The sequence below is a fragment of the Octopus sinensis genome, linkage group LG7 (assembly GCF_006345805.1).
Source record: "Octopus sinensis linkage group LG7, ASM634580v1, whole genome shotgun sequence".
Lineage (NCBI taxonomy): Eukaryota > Metazoa > Mollusca > Cephalopoda > Octopoda > Octopodidae > Octopus > Octopus sinensis.
The window spans coordinates 106,304,867-106,324,312 of record NC_043003.1 but is presented as its reverse complement, the minus strand read 5'-3'; the positions used below and the strand labels follow the sequence as shown (position 1 = coordinate 106,324,312).

The 19,446-nt window shown below is 38.6% G+C and overlaps 1 protein-coding gene and 1 non-coding gene across 3 annotated transcripts in view; one reads left to right on the top strand and one right to left on the bottom strand.

The window, feature by feature from the left end:
* LOC115214322 (sorting nexin-33) overlaps positions 1-19,446 on the top strand; it is a 198,411-nt gene that overhangs the window by 52,168 nt on the left and 126,797 nt on the right. The gene's annotated exons all lie outside the window — the stretch shown is intronic.
* Positions 18,393-18,464, bottom strand: Trnae-uuc. Its single transcript has one exon. It is a non-coding gene; the product is annotated as a tRNA-Glu (tRNA).

Here is a 19,446-nt window from a genome sequence, read left to right as displayed (position 1 = left end):
CAGGAGCTGGTAAAGCTGGGATCTGCACTAGGCTTCATTGTCTGTTTTGGCATGGTTTCTACAGCTTGATGCCCTTCCTAAAACCAACCCCTTTTACAGAGTGTACTGGGTGCTTTATATGTGGCACCATCACCAACAGGTCACCAAGCAACTTGCTGGACAAAAAGTCCTTGGCTAGACGATGGGGAATAGTATTGAGGTGGGGGTGGCGTTGTGCCATTTGAGAGATTAAAGGTAGAGTGGGGCAAGGATAGGTGTCTTGCTGTAGAATAGATACATGGATACCCCAGTTGGAAGAAAAAGGTGAATAAGTTAGAGAAAACGATAAAGAGAGAGATGGTGGTGAAGGTGTACCATAAGTATGAGAAATAATCTAACATAGGCGCAGGAGTGGCTGTGTGGTAAGTAGCTTGTCTACCAACCACATGGTTCCGGGTTCAGTCCCACTGTGTGGCACCTTGGGCAAGTGTCTTCTACTATAGCCTCGGGCCGACCAAAGCCTTGTGAGTGGATTTGGTAGACGGAAACTGAAAGAAGCCCGTCGTATATATGTATATATATATATATAAATATATATATGCGTGTGTGTGTTTGTGTGTCTGTGTTTGTCCCCTAGCATTGCTTGACAACCGATGCTGGTGTGTTTATGTCCCCGTTACTTAGCGGTTCGGCAAAAGAGACCGATAGAATAAGTACTGGGCTTACAAAAGAATAAGTCCCGGGGTCGAGTTGCTCGATTAAAGGTGGTGCTCCAGCATGGCCACAGTCAAATGACTGAAACAAGTAAAAGAGTAAAGAGTATGGGCCATACTTTCATTTTTATGGAAGATCATTTTGAGCAATGTTATTGGTGTGTGACCTTCATGAAGAATAATCTAAGATTTTGATATTTAGCATTTACAGCAACATTGAGATCGTTAGTTGTGTGGAAAGAGCTCTGCAAGAATGTACAGTAGTTGGGTGTCTGTGTTGGCCATTATATTTTCAAGGTCCTCCGTTCAAAGTTGTAGAGCAAATTTGGCATTTTTTATAATTAAAGATCATTAAAACTAGGCGTCGAAGGGAAAAGGCTCAGCTGGTGATCATCCTGGTACTGGTGACTAATTTTGTTTTAACGAGTTTACTCCCCCAATTCCCGTGCACATTAAGCTTGTAATATATGTAAACAGTTGTATATAATCTAACAGTTCAATCTTGTCTGTGAAGCTAAATAAAAGTTTGTCTAATGTCCATTTACCAAACATTCATGCTCTTTCTCTCTTTACTCTTTTACTTGTTTCAATCATTTGACTGTGGCCATGCTGGAGCACCGCCTTTAGTCAAGCAAATCGACCCCACAACTTATTCTTTGTAAGCCTAGTACTTATTCTATCAGTCCCTTTTGCCAAACCGCTAAGTTAGGGGACGTAAACACACCAGCATCGGTTGTCAAGCACTGTTGGGGTTACAAACACACACACAAACACACACATACATATATATATATACATATATACGACAGGCTTCTTTCAGTTTCCGTCTACCATATCCACTCACAAGGCTTTGGTTGGCCCGAGGCTATAGTAGAAGACACCTGCCCAAGGTGCCACGCAGTGGGAATGAACCCAGAACCATGTGGTTGGCAAGCAAGCTACTTACCACACAGCCACTCTTGCGCCTATACATATTTATAATGCTTTAACAACACTGTGATACATCTGTCTGAGGTGCCTTTGAAGAAGGGAACATATTCTTCCTATTTAAAAACCTGAAATAGGCACAAATGTGGGCACAGTTTATTAGGATAATTGTTTACCCAGATCTAATCTGGGTAAACATTTTTTTTTTATTGACTGGGTTAAACAAAGATATTCTTAATTATCAGATCCCTACCAATTCTCTAGTTGACATAGAATCACATTGGAATCTATTCTGACAACATGGCTTGTTGTGGTGGAATGGTATTCTAGCCCTTAAAATCTCTTAGGCAGGTGGCAAGTTAAAAAATATTTACCTTTTGATTATAATTCCTTTGTTACCCAAGTTGTTTTTATTTGTGGTTGTATTAGAAAAAAAAAATTCTTTCACTCTATATTCTCCCTTAGAATCACCTTTTTTGTACATTGAGAGTATGCTCTGACACCCTGTCATCACTGTCTTTATCTCCCTTCTATCTACTCTCACCCACCCTCACATAATAATGCTGGATGGCCATGTTGTCTTCCCCATAGCCAGACACCTGTGCTCGTTCTTCAGCCTTCAACACTTTAGCACAGAACCATCTCCCCCCCTCTCTCTCAAATGCACTCTCACTCGGTCAAGAGGGCTTTTTCCCCTTTCCTTTCTTTTTGTCTTCTAAATTACTTGGTGACCTCACTAGTGCTGGTCACATGGATCAAATGCCCAGTACAAAATGTAAAGTGGTTGGTATTAGGAAGGGCACCCAACTGTGGAAACCATGCCAAAGTTGAGACTGGGGGGGGGGCTTGTGATTCATTGGATCCTGTCAGCATGGAAACAGGATGTTACATGATGATATATATGCATATTTATATATATATATTTTATGGTATAGGCGCAGGAGTGGCTGTGTGGTAAGTAGCTTGCTAACAAACCACATGGTTCCGGGTTCAGTCCTACTGCGTGGTATCTTGGGCAAGTGTCTTCTGCTATAGCCTTGGGCCGACCAATGCCTTGTGAGTGGATTTGGTAGACGGAAACTGAAAGAAGCCTGTCGTATATATGTGTGTATATATATATATATATATATATGTATGTGTGTGTGTTTGTGTTTGTTCCCCTAGCATTGCTTGACAACCGATGCTGGTGTGTTTACGTCCCCGTTACTTAGCGGTTCGGTAAAAAGAGGCCGATAGAATAAGTACTGGGCTTACAAAAAGAATAAGTCCCGGGGTCGAGTTGCTCGACTAAAGGCGGTGCTCCAGCATGGCCGCAGTCAAATGACTAAAACAAGTAAAAGAGTAAAGAGTAACTCAACAACTATGAGATTATAATTGCTTGCAGGCGATGATAATGTTGTTCAAATGTAGAGAGCTCTCCCAGCCTTTCATTTCGTTGTTTTCTTCTCATAAGAGCTCAACTGTCAACAATGATTAACAACAGACATTATAGAGTTAAATACCACAGTCGACTTGTTTTGGACCATATCTCTATCAATCCTGCTGGCCTACTCTCATATATTTCGTTATTATTTTCATTCCCTCTGAATTGAGCATTATAAATCGTGTCTACGTCAACTGGTGACAACCATTTCCTGTGACTTTGAAAGTATCAGGATAAGCAAATGTAGGCGCACATGCTTCTGTGCATGTCAACAAATATATAAAAATTCTCCATTGTAATAGTCAGTAGCATTGGAAATACCATGTTTTGAACAAAATTGCTAGAAACAGGAAAAGATATAAAGCTGTAAAACGTTTCGCACCATTAAACAAAATCAAGATGCACAAAATAAGCCAATTTCTGTTTGGGTTTCTTTTTTTCTTTCTTTTTTTCTTTTCTTTCATGGTTTTGGCTTGTTTGCATTTCTATATTCCAGAGAATAATTCGATGAGGTGATGAGGAAGTGATTTATACTTTTATCTGACGGATGCAGTATTGGAAAGGGTCCTAGATAAATTGGTTGTTAGCCAAGGGATAAATTAATTAGGTGGCTAGGTTATGTGAGAATTGGATAAGCTGATAGAAATGTCTGCAGGATATTTTGAGCATTGTATAGACTGCTCTCCTACGATGGTCTTTGAGAAATCACAGCTGGCTTGAGTAGACAGGGGTGCTATTGCTTTACCAGTTGAAGAAGTGTTTTCAAAATAATTTCTGGCAAAGGCAAAAGGCCAGATATTTGTTTGGGGAAAGAAAATCTGTTGTGTCAACGACATTACTTGGCTGGTATTTTGTTTATAAGCCTCAAAAGAATTAAAAGGCAAAGCTGACCTCAGTAATAGGAAATTTCATCACAGGAAATTTTGCTGCAGAAAAATTTGCCATATGGTCACCGATAAAGCGTATTATATCAGATTGAAGAGACGCAGCAGAGAAGAAGGAAAGGCTTAGCATTACTAATACAAGACTTCAGTGACAAATGCTTTGATACAATTCACAGCAAAAAGTACACTGTGCAGTATTGCTTGAAATTTTCATACATTTTAAATGACTTTGTCAAGCTTTATATTTTACTGTTGGACGTTGAATAAAGACTTGCCTATTTAATCGTTTTATAAAACCTTTTATTATTCTTTTTCTTAATTCTTTAAACAAATGCTGATATATGCTTTGTCATTATCCATATGGGTGAATTTGTATTTCAGTGAATTTTCCTCCTGCAAAAATGTTAGTGAATTCTCCAGGCCTGCTCGGTAGTATTTGAACTCCAATGAAAATAAAGGGCAGGAATGAATGCAGTAAGGTTTTAGCTAATGTCAATCCACCTCTCTAACCAGGGTTACGGAATGATCCAAACAAAGGTGCCACTTAAATGGGATTCAATCAGTGGGAAACAGGTTGTTGTTGTTTAGCTTTATCCAGCTTGTCTGTCTCTGGGATTATAGGGTCCATTGTATCTTTTATTCAAGATTGTTGGGTGTCGTTTGAGTGATTTGGTGGTTATTTGCAGTAGAGATGTTACAACTGTATAGAGCAAGAGTGGAGGCGCAATGGCCCAGTGGTTAGGGCAGTGGACTCGCGGTCGTAGGATCTGTTTCAATTCCCAGACCTGGCGTTGTGAGTGTTTATTGAGCGAAAACACCTAAAGCTCCACGAGGCTCCGGCACGGGATGGTGGTGATCCCTGCTGTACTCTTTCACCACAACTTTCTCTCACTCTTACTTCCTGTTTCTGTTGTACCTGTATTTCAAAGGGCCGGCCTTGTCACTCTCTGTGTCACGCTGAATATCGCTGAGAACTACGTTGAGGGTGCATGTGTCTGTGGAGTGCTCAGCCACTTACACATTAATTTCACGAGCAGGCTGTTCCGTTGATTCGGATCAACCGGAACCCTCGTCGTCGTAACCGACAGAGTGCTTCCATCCATAGAGCAAGAGTGAGAAATGATTTTTGTCAGTGGATCTTGTTGGAACTTTTGGGAAATCTCTCCTGTTGCAGTGGATTTATATATAACCAAATTTTATTACAAGATATTCCTGGTGATATTTTGTATCAATAAGGCAGTGATCTGGCAGAATTGTTACCATGCTGGGCAAAATGCTTTGCGGTATTTCATCTTTCGTTACATTCTGAGTTCAAATTCCACCAAGGTTGACTTTGCCTTCCATTCTTTTGGGGGTTGATTAAATAAATACCAGTCACATACTGGGGTCAATGTAATCGACTTAATCTCTTTGTCTGTCCTTGTTTGTCCCCTCCATGTTTAGTCCCTTGTGGGCAATAAAGAAATATTTTGTATCTATTAAAATTTTTATACTTATGTTTAATGTTACAGAGAAACCAGAAAAGGATTTCCCAAATAAGCGTGCCTCCTCCCATCACCTTTGTGTTTGAATTATTAGAATGTGGTCATGCTGGGGCATTGCCTTGAAGGATTTAGCTAAACAAATTGACCTTGGTACTTATGCTGTGACTTTTGCTGAACTGCTAAGTTATGGGGATATACACAAACCAACACTGGTTCACAAATGGTGGAGGGGATAAACACAGACGCACACTCTCATACACATATATATATATATATAAATAAATTATAATTTAGGGTATCTAAGAGATATACCATGCTTGAAATAGCAACCAAAACTTGACTCTAAAACCACATTAAATGTTCATACAGCACCAGTAGAGAAGACAAAGAGACAAAATAAATTAGCAAAAAATTACTGGATAAATTATTGGTTTTAGAGTCAAGTTTTGACTGCTATTTCAAGTATGGTGGTATCTCTTAGATACCCTAAATTATAATTTAAAATAATTATTACCTTGAAAGGTTTTTATTCTCATGCTGGCCACCTGATAAGATTGGTATTTAAATATCGATCTTATCCTTATTTATATAAATTTATATATTGGGCTTCCACACTGTTTCCATCAGCCGAACTCACAAGGCATTGGTCAGCCTGAGGCGCTATACAGTGGGACTGAACTCAGAACCTTGTGAAACATGTTGATGCAAAGCTAGCTTCTTAACCACTCAGTCATGGCTGCACCTGTGCCTGTTAATACTAAAGGTTATGCAAGTAAATAAACTGTAGAAAATAATTTCCCCAATAAAACACATAATATATGAATAAACATACATTCACACTTGATGTATACGCCTAACTGTTTTACTGGTTAAATTCTTTTACATGTTTCAGTCATTTGACTGTGGCCATGCTGGAGCATCACCTTTAGTCGATAAATCGACTCCAGGACTTATTCTTTGTAAGCCTAGTACTTATTCTATCGGTCTCTTACGCCGAACCGCTAAGTTACACTAAGCATCGGTTGTCAAGCGATGTTGGGGGGGACAAACACAAACATATACACACACACATACATATATATATATATATATATATATACATACATACATATATACAACGGGCTTCTTTCAGTTTTCATGTATCAAATCCACTCACAAGGCTTTGGTCGGCCTAAGGCTATAGTAGAAGACACTTGCCCATGGTGCTATGCAGTGGGACTGAACTCGGAACCATGTGGTTCGTAAGCAAGCTACTTACCACACAGCCACTCTTACTGGTTAAATTTTTTTTTTCTGTAATTGAGGTTATAAAAGTTATTATCCTATTCCTGTATTGTTCATAAATGCATTCAATATGAAAGCATTAAAATTCTAATAAAATAATTCCTTTTTAACTGTTGATCGCAAAGCAGATAAACCTATAAATAGTAGTCTGTAGATATTGGGTTAAAAACCTCTTTGGATAGAAAAAAGTTGGCAGCTGCCTGTGAGACAGAAACCCAGTGAAAAGTTTATTGGTTGCGTGGTAAGAAGTTTGCCTCCAAAGCAAATGTTTCTGGGTTCAGTCCCACTGCGTTCTACTATAGCCTTCAGCCCACCAAAGCCTTGTGAATGAATTTGGGAGATGGAAACTGAAATAAGCCTCTCTCTGTGTGTGTGTGTGTTTGACCTCCCCCCCCACTGCTTGACGACTGATGTTGGTGTGTTTATGTACATGTAACTTAGCAGTCTGGCAAAAGATATTGATGGATTAGGTAACAGGCTTAAAAAAAATAAGTACTGGGTTTGATTCGTTCATCTAAGAATTCTTCAAGGCAGTGCTGCAGCATGGCCACAGTCTAATAATTGAAACCAATAAAAGAATACTAACAATTATATATCTGTGGTGTGGCTGAATGACTTTTGGGATGAATACACCCGTTTCTGTGGGCTTACAGTGACCTGAAATGGTAACATGCAAATGGCACTGAACTCCAAGCCCTTTGTCTGCTCATCGGTCATCAGCACTTCTTAGTTGTGACTTATTGTACTTCATCTTTCATCTTCGACGTTTAACGTCCGCTTTCCATGCTAGCATGGGTTGGATGGTTTGTCTGAAGACTGGTGAGCCAGGAGGCTGCAATCGACTCAGTCTGATCTGGCAAAGTTTCTACAGCTGGATGCCCTTCCTAACGCCAACCACTCCGAGAGTGTAGTGGGTGCTTTTACGTACCACCGGCACGAGGACCAGTCCTGTGCTGATAAGGTGATGCTGGCAACGATCATGCTCGAATGATTCTTTTTACGTGCCACCGGCTTGGGAGCCAATCCATGGCTCTGGCAATGATTACGCTCGGATGTGCTGTTAATGAGTGCTAATCAGGCGGTACTGTCATTAACCACATCAGTGATTTTGATTTGAAAATGTTAAATCACAAATATAAGTTGAACCAAAGTAAACAAAATATTTCTTAGTACAATTCTGAAAGTTTGGAAATTTCTCATTGCTGAGAGAAGCATAAAATTTCAAGACCCAAACTAGCTTAAAATGATTCTTTGAAGCTGAAGTTGACGTTTGTCTAAATCTCCAGCAACAATAGATGTAAATACAGATGATAGTTTGTGAATTTACTGCGAAAGTTGGCACAAAAATCTCTTAGCTTTGAATTGTAATAATTTTTTAGCTTTTCATCTCAAGTGAAAACTTGCTGTAAAGTTTTCAAATGCTTAAGTTGCGTTCTTTCCCATTTGTTTGTAAGTGATGAGGGAAGCTTCGTTTCCCTTGCAAGTTTCTATTAAGTCCATTCCAGTTCATCAGTAAATCTACAGCGAATACAAAAATCTGATATTTTAATTTTTATCACAAAGTTTCAGGAAGTCATAATTTTTATTTCATCTCTAAAAAAAAATTTTATAATTTCACTTCTCAAATTCCATACTCTCTTGAAAATTTCTCTCCCTAGACTTAACCAGCATGTGTGTGTGTGTGTATGTGTATGTGTGTGCACATGCTATGAAACATCCGCATATTCTGCTGGCTGTACTTCTAAAAAAATTCAAAAACTGCTTTTGGTTTAAGCCATATTTTCTAATATAATTCGCAATGTCTATAACTGTGCCTGCTACATCATTAAGCTTTAAAATTTCTCTGCATAGGGATTCTTGATGTATGATGGAAGGGGGAGGGAGCGATCTGTTGGGCATTTAATTTATTAACCTTATCTTAGATTCTTTTCACTAGTTCTATATTTTTGTATATTTTTTCTTCCAGTAAGACCTGGGGGATCCATCTGTTCATCTATCAGTTTTTCCCATTTTAAAGCTGACTTGTTTACACGTGATTCAAATTCTCCAAGCAGATCTTCTCTACAAAATGTTATTATAAACTATGTGGTATCACAAACAGATCAACTTCCAAATTATATTACATGGGAGATAAGGGTTTGAGGAATGGTAGAGGTTTTGTACCTCTACATTCCCTGTCCAAATTTCCTGTGGGTCTGGTTTTGCCTTGCATTCTTTTGTAGTCAGTAAGATATTAAAAGGATACAGAGAAAAGTCCGTGTACTTGACTCTGCCTCTTATTCTACTGATTTGTCCCTTTCTGTTGGTATTATTAAATTACAGCTGTTAGAGCTGGCAAAATTGGTAACATACTGGGGAAAATGTTTAATGGCATTTCATATGTACCAAGTTCAAATTCGGCTAAGGTAAACTTTGCCTTCCATTCTTCTGGGGTTTGTTTAAATAAATACCAGTTGTGCATTCACTACCTGACCTCCAAAATTTCGGGCTTTGTGCCTATAGTAGAAAGGGCGAGCTGCTGGAATCATTAGCAGACTGGATGAAATACTTTGCAGCTTTGCATTCAAATTCCGCTGAAGCCAACTTTTACCTTTAATCCTTTCCTAAGTTGATAAAATGAGTACCAGCTATGCACTGGGGTTGATGTAATTGACTTACCTACTCCCCTAATACTGCAGGCCTTGTGCTAAAATTAATGAATTATTAATGTTATGGTTGGGCCTCATTGACGCATAGGGGTTGAGTTCCTTTCAAGCATTGGGCCTCACAGAGGCAATGACCAAGACCTTTGGCATTATGTTGTGCTTGAGAAGAAGACCCATCAAGCTGAGCAAAATTGCAGTCATGGCAGATACTGGTGTCATGCAAATGGCACTTGTGCTGGTGGCACATAAAAGCACCCATTTCACTCTTAGAGTGGTTGCTGTTAGGAAGGGTATCCAGCCATAGAAACCAGGTCAAATCAGATTGGAGCTTGGTGCAGCCTTCTGGCTTGCCAGCCATCCAACCCATTCCAGCATGAACAATGGATGTTAAATGATGATGATGTTGAGGATTGAAATAATCTTTGGAGTGTTGGACAAAATGCTTTTTGCAGTATCTCTTGAGTTTTATGTCCAGAGTTTAACCCCTTAGCTTCCAGACCGGCCATATCCTGCCCAAATATTCTACTTGTTTTATGTTCAAATTTACCAGATCCAGCCTCTCACGCATAGCCTACAATGTCATTTTAAAAGTAAACCATCATGTCATTGAAATCTCAAAGCTACAAGTAAACTGAAAACAATGTGAATAAATAAGTATTACATTAGACAGAGAAATCTGAAAGCTAAAGGGTTAAATGTGGCTGAGGTCATCTTTGCTTGTTGTCCTGCTGGAATCGATGTGATTGACTATTCTATTCCCTTCAATTCAGACACCTTGTGCCTATGTTAGAAGAAATTATTTTTAATCATATTCATTTTATTATTATTATTATTATTTAGTGAGAGAGCAGTGCATGCCATCAAAGTGACACTGGGGTAATATATACGAAGCTCAGTATATCCATCATGACTACTCGTCTGGTAAGGGTACACTAGGCACATGCATCACAACCATTTGTGCGTGACATGGTGATCTCATATCAAGATAAACAGCACATGACCATGCAGGTGGGGGCCCAGTTAGAATTTTCTTCAGGTCGAGTAGCCCATCCCAATCAAAAGGTCCCTGAATAACGGTTGTTTAAGGATGTTGAAGGAAACACCCATATTTCTAACGGTGAATTATCCAAACCCCAAAGACTTCCTCTCAACAAACGGCTATCATGCTCCCCTACTACTCCCGCTCATGATCAGAGATGCACATATCATCAACCACCAAGGGACATGCTCAGCTGGTTAAGGTCAAACAACTGACAAGCAAATCTGTGGTATTGAGCAGAATATTTGGTGTAGCCAGTGCCTGGTATTGCATTATTATTGTTAAACCGTTTTTACTTGTTCACAAACGGACAAAACCCTTTGTAACCTTTCGTCCTGTTTTGTCCCTTTATGTGATAATTGATTTTTGTCAGCCCTTGTGGCCAATAGAAGAATGAATTATTATTATTATTATTATTATTATTAGTAGTAGTAGGGCAGTATATTTGAAGGCTAGTACATAGTTGTTTTGTTTCACTTCTCCCCGTGCATTCTTTGAGCTGCTGTTGGGTCTAAGAATACAAACAAATTTATTTATTATTTTCAACTAGAATGTAAGATATTCCAAGTAGGTGTTAACTGTCTTAACCAGATGTGTCCTAGTGTGAGAAATATATATATATGTGGTGTGTGTGTTCGTGTTTGTTTGCCCCATCACCACAATTTGATAATTGGTGTTGGTTTGTTTATGTCTCTATGACCGAGCAGTTTGGCTAAAAGAGTCTGATAAAATAAGTACCAGATTTAAAAAATGAATACTGGGGTCAGTTTGTTTCGCTAAGCCCTTTAAGGAGGTGCCAATGACTGAAATAGATGAAAGCTGAAAGAATCACGCATTTTGGTACATAACGAACCTGTGCAGTCATTGCTTTACAAACTCCTGATATTTTGCAGAGTTTATGTTGCCAGGGCCTCAGTCCATCAGGGACAGTTACCAAGTGTCTTGTAATCTGTGATGAAACCACGGAATTGGTAGTCTATTGTTAAACACTCTTGCGTGTTCATGTTCCTGCTGCCAAATGCCTTGGTCTTTAAAGCCCCTTTCATGAATGACCCAACTGTATTGAGAAGTTAGGTGGCCTGTGTAAGGTGCTGCTACCTGTTATGGTCCACCTCAGTAATTTCTCTCCGTGTGTTATGGGTGGAATTTGAACTCAAGATACAAAATGTTGAAGCAGTTAGTGCAAGATGTATTATATCCAATGCTCTAAGGATTTCAATAATCCACTGCCACACACTGGTACTTTCTCAAAGACGAGGTTGATTTTGGGATTATTCAAACCCAGAGTACAGATAGCTGCATTGACTGTGCAAGCTTTTCTGTCCCATCTTCTAACGGCCCTGTGGCTAGTTTACAGCACAAACCTATAGAACATATGTCATCAAAAACAATCTGCTGGAATCTATTGTTACCTATTCTTTTGATTACTCTGTGTGTGTGTGTGGTAATTTTGTGTTTTTGAGTAATTCTCTTCTTGATTTCTTGATAGTTCAGTTTTCTTCTCTCTCCCCATCTCGACCTGTTTTGCGTCAGCTGCCATTTAAATAACAGCAACTTGTGACATGTATATGGCTATATATATATAATTAATTAATAAGGGTGAGAGAATTAGATACTAATTTAATAGTATATCTATTCTACACCAAGTGGCTTAGTGCTCCGAGAAACCTGGATTATTATAATATTTTATAATATATTATAATATTTTTACAAAATAAATATAAGAGAGTGGTCACTATATGGCTCACTCTAGCACCAGTTAATCCAATAGGTTTCAACCACAAAAATACATGTTTCCCATGAAAGTCAGTACGATTGTTAGCTCACACGGACAGGGCAAATAAAAAATAACAAAAATACAGATTATTTTGGGACAATTGTTTCGCTATTAATGAATTAAATGTAATTTTACTTACAAAAAAATCCACTTGTAGCTCCTCAGCCAAAACTATCTGGATGAAATCCACTCAATCACACGCCAGATTTTATCATAACGATAAATACGCGTGTGGTTCAATTGATTACATCCGACGTTATAATTCAAATGCCCCACTAACAGCGCGCCAAATTTTCACGGAAAACAAATACAGCATTTAGAAATAAATGCAGCATAATTATAATTAATTAATAAGGTGAGAGAATTAGATACTAATTTAATAGTATATCTATTCTACACCAAGTGGCCTAGTGCTCCGAGAAACCTGGATTATTATAATATTTTATAATATATTATAATATTTTTACAAAATAAATATAAGAGAGTGGTCACTATATGGCTCACTCTAGCACCAGTTAAACCAATAGGTTTCAACCACAAAAATACATGTTTCCCATGAAAGTCAGTACGATTGTTAGCTCACACGGACAGGGCAAATAAAAAATAACAAAAATACAGATTATTTTGGGACAATTGTTTCGCTATTAATGAATTAAATGTAATTTTACTTACAAAAAAATCCACTTGTAGCTCCTCAGCCAAAACTATCTGGATGAAATCCACTCAATCACATGCCAGATTTTATCATAACGATAAATACGCGTGTGGTTCAATTGATTACATCCGACGTTATAATTCAAATGCCCCAACTAACAGCGCGCCAAATTTTCACGGAAAACAAATACAGCATTTAGAAATAAATGCAGCATAATTATAATTAATTATTAAGGGTGAGAGAATTAGATACTAATTTAATAGTGAAAATTTGGCGCGCTGCTGTTAGTTGGGGCATTTGAATTATAACGTCGGATGTAATCAATTGAACCACACGCGTATTTATCGTTACAAGTGGATTTTTTTGTAAGTAAAATTACATTTAATTCATTAATAGCGAAACAATTGTCCCAAAATAATCTGTATTTTTGTTATTTTTTATTTGCCCTGTCCGTGTGAGCTAACAATCGTACTGACTTTCATGGGAAACATGTATTTTTGTGGTTGAAACCTATTGGATTAACTGGTGCTAGAGTGAGCCATATAGTGACCACTCTCTTATATTTATTTTATATATATATATATATATATATAGCCATAGAACATGTCTCCCATAGCAGTGCTAGTGGTGGCAATGATGTTAGAACAGACATCATTTTATTATGTGGAGCTGGTGAAAGAATTTCTGCCATGTAAATTGTTTGAACCATTCATAGACATTCTATGGCTTGTTGATAAATATACATAACACACTCCGACTGTTTTTGTCAAGACAAATGGTATCCTAACCTGCCTTGTGATTAATAACCATTTCTGATGTAGTGTTCTGTACTTTCTATTGATGGAACAAAGCAATTTCTGAATAGAGCAAATTTTAGTTCAAAATTGGTCTATACTTCACCATTTCTAGTTTTTTGTTTTTAATGTTTATTTTTCGAATAAGTATTCATTGCGGTACCCCAGCATGGCCACATCTTTTGCGCAGGAACACATAAAGGAATAAATTCAAAAGTGTTGGTCATAATGGTATCTTTATTTCAGTTTTAATGATTTTGACATCTTGGCTAACACTGAGGCTTGTTATGTTAATGAGGTGTGTGTGTGTGTGAGTGAGTGATTGAGACTGTTTCTTTTACATAAAAATATTTGCAAGAACGGGCAAGAATAATTCCTAGTGTAAACCTATTTCCCTGAATACTACATTTTCACTCAGAAATCTTGTCTTCCAAGTTACTTGGTAACCTCACTGGTGCTGGTGCCACATAAAAAAAGCACCCAGCATAATTCTGTAAAGAGGTTAGCATAAGGAAAAGCATCCAGCCATAGAAACCACACCAATGTGGACATTGGGGTTTAGCACAGTCGTCTGGCTAAACAGATTTGAACCCTTTAGCTTTCAGATTGCTGTGTCAAGTGTTATGCTTGTCTATTCACATTATAATTAATCATGTATTCTAACCACATGGCCGTGATGCTGGTCATTTTTGCTTCTTGTAGCACGCTGACGTTTGTTCTTCTGTCTTCCCAGCTGATGTTAAGGAGGCCAGAAGAAATACTACAAGGACTCCCTGAAAACGAACCTCAAAAAGTGTGACATCGACTTCACTAACTGGGAGGAAACGGCAAAAAACAGACCACTCTGGAAAACCACCATCCATGAAGAAACGGCGACTTTCGAGTCGAAAAGGTCTGCAGAGCTGGAGGAGAAAAGACGACGACGGAAGGAGTGCCAACAACAACCACGTGCGACTCTCCCTTCCGGCACTAGATGTCCGCACTGCGACCAATCTTTTCAAGCAAGAATTGGTCTTATCAGTCACCTACGGACTCACCAGTAAATTTGCACGAAGACCATCATCCTCGACCTTGAGGGATTGCCAAGAGAGAAGAATCATGTATTATCTCATAGCTTCAAGACTTCAATGAAAGGATTGCTTATAGAATGACCATAGTAAGATAGGTGTAAGAGGGGGAATCTAGTAAATTTGAAGGCAAAATAAATGGTATATTATGGGCCATATGCAGCCAGTTTTAATGCTAAAGGGTTGAAACAGTAACTCACATGGTTGATCGATAGAAAAGTCCAAACTCTATCAGCATTAAGTACGAGTACTACAAAGACTGATATTCAGAGATCTTAAAATGTCAGGCCACAGTGAGGGGGGCAGTGACAAGATTAATGTAAAGTGGTGACCTGTGGTGTTGTAGACTGATCCAACCCCTGTTGACAGGTAACAACGCAAATGTTTAAAATAAACGAGACTAGAGATTTAGATATTGAAATAAGATTTATTACCATAGATATTTAAAAAGATATGTTCAAACATGTGATACACATCAGATTGATCATTTCATGGACAGTGGTCAGGAAAATGATTTTTTTTTCTTTATATTTAGATTTCTCTTGTAATGAACTTAGTCAGGAAGTAAAGGTAGGAAGTATGACTCAGGAACAGGTAAGATTAATGCAATCAAAGCTCAGTTAGAGGTTTGTAAATATATTGGCACAGGTGTGGCTGTGTGGTTAGAAATTTGTTTCCCAACTACAAGCTTCCAGGTTCAGTCCCACTATATGGCTCCTTGGGCAAATGCCTTCTACTACAGTTCCAGGCTGACCAAAGCCTTGTGAGTGAATTTGCTAGATGGAAACTGAAAGAAGCCTGTTGTGTGTTGGTTTTGACAGTGAGTGAGTGTCACCATCATGCAAGTGGTGTCTTTTTGTTCCAATTTTCTCTGGAAACATGTCTGGTCATAGAAAGAATACTCACCGGGAAACGTACAGGTTGGTGACAGGAAGGGTATCCGGGTATAGAAAAATTCATCTCAATAAATTTCACCTGACCCATGCAAGCATGCAAAAATAGGTGCTAAAATGATCACACACACACACACACACACGTTTACATGTTTGTGTGTGTATATATATGTATGTATGCATATATGCACGTATATGTGTCTGTGTATATATTGATGTGTATGTATACTCTTTTACTCTTTTACATGTTTCAGTCATTTGACTACGGCCATGCTGGAGCACCGCCTTTAGTCGAGCAAATCGACCCCGGGACTTATTCTTTGTAAGCCCAGTACTTGTTCTATCGGTCTGTTTTGCCGAACCGCTAAGTGACGGGGACGTAAACACACCAGCATCGGTTGTCAAGCAATGCTAGGGGGACAAACACAGACACACAAACACACACACACACATACATATATATATACATATATACGACGGGCTTCTTTCAGTTTCCGTCGACCAAATCCACTCATAAGGTATTGGTTTGCCCGGGGCTATAGCAGAAGACACTTGCCCAAGATGCCACACAGTGGGACTGAACCCGGAACCATGTGGTTGGTTAGCAAGCTACTTACCACACAGCCACTCCTGCGCCTATGTATATGTGTATTTAAAAACTGGTATTAATTTAGTTGAGGGCTTTGGTCTGATGTCCTGCATTGGAACCGAAACAGCTGCACCACAAAAGTCAAATCTGCCATTCTAAAATGCACACAGCTACACACTCTACAGTATTCAGTTTTGGATTAGTATTTAAACTGTTGAACAAATAGCACACATTGTGTATGTGTGTGTGTGTGTGTTATTTGTTCTATGTATGTATATACACAACACTATACAATAATCAAACAAGACTGAGTTTTTTTTTTTTGGTTCTTTTCATGCATGTGTGTGTTTAAAGGTTGATATTCACCCATTATAATGGAACACATGATTGCAGATAAAAATCACTCACCAAACAAGTGCAGTCAACAATTATGTGTGTTTTTTAGTTGTACCAAGTATATATATTATCAATTATTAAGCGTTTTGTTGTTCATATGAATGTCTGGTTCAGTGATTACTTTACTACACACAGAAACCCACATATGTATGTATGTATGTATATATATGATGTGTGTGCGTGTGAAATAAACGTCAGAGGTGCTTTGCCCCACACAGAAACTGCACAAGTTACTCAAAGGTTTGCCAAGCTCTTCTAAATCTATTGCAATGCTGGAAACCCTTCCATATCATGAGCCAGTACCCCAGGGTCACAAGTGTTTCGCTCCTTGGCCTGAGTGGAGCAGTGAAGACTAAGCTAGTCTTCACCTGTCTGTGTATGTATGTATACATACACATATATATATATATATATGTGGAGGCGCAATGGCCTAGTGGTTAGGGCAGCGGACTCGCGGTCGCAGGATCGCGGTTTCGATTCCCTGACCGGGCGTTGTGTGTGTTTATTGTGTGTTTATTGAGCGAAAACACCTAAAAGCTCCACGACGCTCTGGCAGGGGGTGGTGATCCCTGCTGTATTCTTTCACCACTCTTTCTTCTGTTGGCCTGCTCGCTTAGCCAGCGGGGTGGCGTCATTCGAAGGCTAAAACAATGCGAACACATTGTGACTAGCGATGTGTAACAACATCTGATGGTCTGGTCGGTCACGTGATATATATATATATATATATGAAAGAAAGAAGTTCAAACTCTAATCCCTTTAGTGCTATTGTGAGCGCTATATCATTTGTATGGCGTGGAAAATTATCCCCACAACATGGCCCATCCATGATTAGGATGTTGAAGTTTAAGAATTTGGTCTGTTCTGAGCACTAATCTGATCCTTATTTATTCTTCTACTTACAACAGCATTCAGCAAGGGTGGGTTTACTTATGTTTGGAGTTTCAGTCGGAATATAAGTTCACATGTGGTCCCTGCTCACATGCATACACACTTTGAGTGCGTTCCGTAGCAGCTTATCTTGCCATTGATTGTCGACTGTCACAGGATTTACTGACCAAGTCACCACTGACTATCAAAACAGTCATAGCTTTTGTTAAGTCTGCTTCGAGAACCTGCTTCGAACCCAGGCTATGGGGTGCCTCATTCCCAGTTGTCTTCCAGTATGCCAGGCGCAACCCGGATTTTCTGAGTGCCTGTGCTATTTCTAAATGGTCATGGAATCTACAATATGTTCACCCATCCTTTTTGACAGGTCTTGTTGTGTTTCTAGCCCAGTGGGGCTGCCAGTTGAGTTGCTGATGACCCAAGCATGCAATAGGGTGTACTCTGTACTGGATTCCATGTTACCAATGGTACTCATGAGAGACCTTACAAGTGACCTGTATCGTGTGTGTGTATGCATGTATGTGTACATGTACAGTGTACAAGGTCTCCATCTTCATATGCTGGTACCATAACAGAAGGCCCTTCCAGACACTTCCACCCACTGACATCCTCTAGAGTTATTAGTGAGTGGGCAGAGGAAAAGAAAGGTTGTGAGTTCCTTTTATCCTTCACCATGATTGATAGCCACTAAACCTTTTTTTTATTTTCTCTCTTTACTTATTTCTGTGTTCCTTTCTGTTGAAGAGCATAGGCTCAAAATGTAAAAGACTTTCTCACTTCCCAAGCGTTAAACTAATACATGTTTGTTGTTTACACACCTGTCTTCGTCTTTTGTTTTGTTTTTCTTTTTGTAAATTCCAACTATATATATATATATATATACTTTGATACTTTTCGGCCATTATTGGCCCAGGCCATGTCTAACTTAATAGCACCACCTGGTAAAAGAAAGACGTTCCCATGCTGGGAATCGAACCCGGGCCGCCTGGGTGAAAGCCAGGAATCCTAACCACTAGACCACATGGGAAACGGTTATATATATATATATATATATATATATATTGAAAAAATTGGAGCCAGCAAGAAGGGATACAGTTGGACATTTATTTTTTAATCCCTTTGATTATTTCTACATACTAGTTCTCCAGGTGTGCAGGTACTTGATTATACAACAGTTTCTCTGCAGTATGAGATGTAGTTGTGTTTCCTCAGGTGATATGTAAATATTGTTTGCGTAAGTTTAAAATACTCAGTTTCAAGAACATCCCATCTATTTTCTCAGTTACCTATTCACACACAACATATGCCCAAATGCAAACCTGGACAGCACTGGGTGGAATCTGAAGATGGACAAGCTTTATACTATACACTCCTACATTCTTAACAGAATATACCATAACTGTGTGTGTGTGTGTGTGTATATATATATATATATATATATATCATTTGTATTACATTCATTATTGTTTTCATTTAGAATATTAATAGTGATGATGCTAACAAAGACCTGGACAAATCAGGGACCAAGCGTGTTTACAAATGGCATGAGGTGATTATGAAGCACATGCACTCTAACAAGCACAATAGTAATTAGAAGAATGTTAATTAGTAGATTTTTCATTAAGCACAATTAATAGTACTACTTCACACAGTAATCTCCACACACACACATGCATACACTCATACACAGTCACACATTTTTGCAATGTATTCACTTACCACTCACAAAATGATTAATCGTTGTTTACATCACTTAAAGAAATCGGCTTATAAACACACCAGTGTTTATATATCCTGACTAACCCACCTCTCATTCTTTCATTGTGTGTGTGTGTTTGTATGCACATACACACACATCTCATCAATTTTGTTTTATGCCTAATTTTTCATGCCAGCATGGGTTAGATGAATATATATATTACTGAGGTATCGTTTTACAGCTGGATGCCTTTCCTATTATTAACCCTTACCAGTGTTTCAAGGCTACATAAATACCAGTTACTATCACT